The sequence below is a fragment of the Chiloscyllium plagiosum genome, chromosome 44, assembly GCF_004010195.1.
Source record: "Chiloscyllium plagiosum isolate BGI_BamShark_2017 chromosome 44, ASM401019v2, whole genome shotgun sequence".
NCBI classification, from domain to species: domain Eukaryota; kingdom Metazoa; phylum Chordata; class Chondrichthyes; order Orectolobiformes; family Hemiscylliidae; genus Chiloscyllium; species Chiloscyllium plagiosum.
The window spans coordinates 11413292-11418163 of NC_057753.1; the positions used below are offsets into that span (position 1 = coordinate 11413292).

General features: G+C 47.2%; 1 pseudogene; it reads left to right on the forward strand.

Annotated features, from left to right (window-relative positions):
• Nucleotides 1–4872, forward strand: part of LOC122543515 — an 87270-nt pseudogene that overhangs the window by 69154 nt on the left and 13244 nt on the right.

A 4872-nucleotide genomic window follows, 5' to 3' on the forward strand; every position in this document is an offset into this window, starting at 1 on the left:
CAGGAATTGAACCCGGGTCTCTGGCGCTGTGAGGCAGCAGTGCTAACCACTGTGCCACCATGCCTAAGGATGTACTAATTAACAAAAAATATTATCTTTCGCACCGTGGTGCGAATGCATAGCATGGAAGCAAAGTCAATTAAAGCTTCAAAAGAGAATGGAACACTATAATGAAAAGGAAAAATTGCGAGGCTATGGGGAAACGGCAAGGGAGTGAGCGTCAATGGGTGAGTGGCTGCTTCGGAGGGTAGGGGTGAGGGTTGATTTGACCTCCTGCAACCATTTACTGATTTATGTTAACCTTTGGAGATTCCTGAACTAGGACTCCTATTCATATCCAAATTGCATCTCTCAATCTTTTTCCCGTGAGTCTGTGTCAAACGTTGTTAAAAAGTAAATTAAGTACTTTTAGCGTGTTAAATTTAAACTGCCTGAGACGAGTGGGACTGGTTTAGTTTAGGAATCCTGGTCAGCATGGACGAATTGGACCGAAGGGTCTGTTTCTGTGCCGTATGCCTCCGTGACACTAAGAACTAGAAGTGATCTTAATGAAAGCAGTAGAATTCTGAAAGGGGCTTGACAGGATAGATGAGATAAAATGTTCCTTCGAGGGGGGGCAGTCATAGAACTCAAACAGCGTAGAAGCAGACCATTCAGCCTGTCCAATCCACACCAACCCTCCGAAAAGCATCTTACCCCAAACTCAACCCCCCAACCCATATATCATGCGGCCAATCCATCCTAATCTGCATATCTTTGGACTGTGGGAGGAAACCAGAGCCCCCAGAGGAAACCCATGGGGCGTGGAGAAGAAAATGCAAACTACACACAGACAGTCAACTGAGGGTCCATGGCGCTATGAGGCAGCAGTGCTAAGCACTGAGCCACCCAGGTCTGTCAATCGACATGAATTAACACTTTTAGGGGAGTGGGGAGGGAGGATATTAGGTACAAAGTGAGAATGGAGGCGAGTGTGTGGAATGGAGATGAACAGGGAAGGAGTGAGGCAGTTCTGAATTTCAGTCCTGTGCTGAGTGTGTTTGACTTGTGGAATCTCCTTTTACAGGATATGAGAAAGGGAGGCTTTGCGGGACGAAATCTCAAACCAAACGTCACATCACTATCTGACTGAGGGGCCTGAATCATTGGCACACACATAGTTTTTGAAGTTTTGAATCTAACAGGAACAAGTATGTGTGGTCTGTCTATTTGCAAAGGTTTCAGACATTAGTGTGACTGTGGGAGAGAGTGTCCCAGTGAACTGACTGTGGGAAAAGCTTTTTACAGTTACACAGGAATAAAAACACACCATTCACAGCGGCAGGAGACCGAATACATTCTGTGGGTGGTTGGTCTTTTAACCGATTGTCAACGCTGGGGAGATGGAGAGGATTCCCATGTCATGGAGAAGCCATGGAAATGCGGAGACTGTGGGAAGGAATTCAAATTCCCGTCTTTGTTGGAAAGCCATTGCCGCAGTCACACTGGGGAGCGGCCGTTCACCTGCCCGGTGTGTGGGAAGGGCTTTGTTCACTTGTCCACCCTGGTGACTCACCGGAGGGTCCATACTGGGGAGAGGCCATTCACCTGCCCCGAGTGCAGTAAGGGCTTCACTGATTCGTCCGGGATGCTGAGGCACCGGCGGGTCCACACCAGGGAGTGTCCGTTCACCTGCTCCGTCTGCGGGAAGGGGTTCAGCCAGTCATCCGCCCTGCTGATGCACTGGCGCATCCACACTGGGGAGAGGCCATTTTCCTGCTCTGAGTGCGGCAAGGGCTTCACCGATCCTTCCAGCCTGCAGAAGCACCGGCGGGTCCACACCGGGGAGCAGCCATTCACATGCTCCGCGCGCGGGAAGGGTTTCAGTCAGATCTCCAGCCTGCAGAGACACCAGCAGCTCCACAGCTGGGAGAGGGCAGTTAGCTGCTCTTAGTGTGGGAAAGGGATTCAGTCAGACTCCCCTGAGACACTGAATCGATTCTGTGACCGTGTGGGTTTTAATTGGATCAGTGTTTAAGAGGGGGAATTGTGGTCCCGGTAACGTGTTTCGATGCCTATATTGAATGAACTTCCAGAGGAAGTGGTGGATGCGGGTACAGTTACAATGTTTAAAAGACATTTGGTGGATGCGGGTACAGTTACAATGTTTAAAAGACATTTGGATCAGTAAATGAATAGGGAAAGGTTTGGAGGGACATGGACCAGGAGCAGGCAGGTGGGACTAGTTAATCTGGGATTATGGTCAGCATGGACTGGTTGGACCGAAGGGTCTGTTTCCACACTATGTGACTCTATGACTACCTTAGCGAACATGGCATTTTAAGTGCACAATCAGTTATGAGAGTCCCTACCTTCACCACCCTCTCAGTTCCTTAATTCGACCACCCTCAGGTGGTCAGATCCCCTCTGAACTACTTACTCCTGACCTTCAACTTGTGCCCTCTGATCTTCAAAAGATTCTCACAGTGTACTCTGTCTGTGCCTCCCTGAATTTTGCACACCTCAGTCAGATCCCCCCACAGTGTCCTCTGCTCCAGGGTAAACAAACCCAGCCTATCCAGCCCCCCCTCATAACTGAGACTTTCCATCCCAAGCAACAGCTGGTGAATCTCCTCTGCACCCTCTCCAGTTCAATCACGTCCTTCTGATAGTGTGGCAACCAGAGCTCTGCAATGTTTTAGAGTAAAAGAGTCCTACAACATGGAGACAGACCCTTTGGCCCCAGCTGATCCCTGTTGACTAAAATATCATCTGCGCTAAGTCCATTTCCCTGGACTTGGCCTATATCCTTCTAAACCTTTGTGTTTGTCCAAATGCCTTTTAAATGTTGTTAATGTACCCACATCAACCACTTCCACTTCCATATGCATACCACTCTGCGTAAAAAAACAAAAGAGTCCCCCTAAGGTTCCCTTTTATTCTTTCCCCTCTTTCACCTTAAACTGATGCCCTTTAAGTCCTCGATTCCCCAACCCTGGGAAAAAGACTGAGTGCATTCACCCAATCCATGCCTCTCGTGATTTTATATATTTTTAATGAGATCTCCAACCCCCCCCCCCCCCAGTTGTGACGCGATTTCCTTGCTTCCAAGCCCTGGTTAATGAAGACAAGCATCCCCTCTGCCTTCCTCACCCCCCTTTTTACCTGTACTGACACCTTCAGTGATCTCTGGACTTGGACACCAAGGTCCCTTTATTCCTCATCACTCTGCAGGGACCAGTTACTTATTGCGTATTTCCTTCCCTTATTAAATTTCCCAGAATGCCTCGAGATTAAATTCCATCACTCTGCCCTTTTTAACCAGCTGATCGATATCAGACTGTCGACCATCCTCTTCACTATCAACACCACCACCTTTCCAGCAGTTACTTCTGAACAGAGGGGGGGAGGGGGCAGCACTGTCTCCAGCTGAGGAGTGGGAATGGGGTGGGGAGGAAAGTTTGCAAGCTCCCTTTCCTTTATTTTTTTTTCCCCCAGTCAATGCAGTTTGAGTTTGTTAAAACAAGAAAAGAAACACAGGGTTTAATTGTAACTTGACACTCACTGAAACTTCGTTCTCCCTCCAATGTCTTGAGAGTAAAACACTTTTTACCGCCCCACAAATGGGAAATACAGGGAGTTGTGGGGCTGGTATCTGTTGTTATTTTGTGACCTATCCCAAGTGAAATTTATCCTCTGCGCAAGCATGGGTGAACAGCCTGTTTTTTGTGCTTTGTGGGAGATCAGGCTAGCAGCTCCTAAATCCTTATGTTAAGCCACAGAGTAAATTGTAGATCAGCAAACGTAATTTGAGAGTAGTACTAGCAGCCGTGATGATCCTGTTGGGTCAACAGAGAGAGAGAGGGAGGATGTCACATCTCAAGAGCAGACAGAACAGTTGTTAGTACTGGTGGATGAACTGTTCAACCTCCTCGTGGGAGCACGAAGAAGGGCTTATGCCCGAAACGTCGATTCGCCTGTTCCTTGGATGCTGCCTGACCTGCTGCGCTTTTCCAGCAACACATTTTCAGAACAGTTGTTATGCTTGTTCATCAGTTGAATTGGTTCAGATGAGACCAGATGCTGCTTTTAACGGATCATAATTAAACACTACAAAGGAACACCTTAAATTCAAGGAATGTTGTAAGGGCAAATCGAACAGTAAGCTTGAAGAGACAGGTTCTTCCATTTCTATCCTTGGGTGACCCAAATGAGATATTTTTAATGATAGTTGCATAATGATCTTCCTGCTGAATCTTTTTTAGGGCAAACAGTTTCTGGTAGGACAGTTCCTGTACACTGACTGACCCTCTGCACCCCCAGTCTTTCTCTTCCTCCCCACCCACTGTACCCCAGTCTTTCTCTCCTCCCTACTCTCTGTCTCCCTATCTGTTTTGTCTCTTTACAGACCTCCCACCGCATCCTTACTCGTCCCTCGAGCTCTCTTTGGTCACTGTATCAAGCCCGTCTAAGAAGAGAGAGAGAGAATGGATAGTCATGATTCTACCTGGGAAAGTTTGCGGGGATGGGGTGGGTGAGAAATGGCTGATCTTTAAACCTGAGAATAGCTAAAATGATCTATTCAGAAACATCGTTAAAGTTCAATTTTTTAAAGTAAGCTGCAGACATCTTTCTGAAACTTGTAATTAAATATGCTCAGGGCAGGCTGTGAGGGGTGAATGGCCTATTCCTAATCTTGTGAAATTAGTTTTGAATATGTAGAAATAGTCATAGAGTTGTAGAGCACTGAAACAAACCCTTCGGTCCACATTAACCTAATATCATAAATTAATCTGGTGTCCCATTTGCCAGCATTATGGCTCATATCTTTTTCAGAGCTGAAAATGTGTTGCTGGAAAAGCGCAGCAGGTCAGGCAGCATCCAAGGAACAGG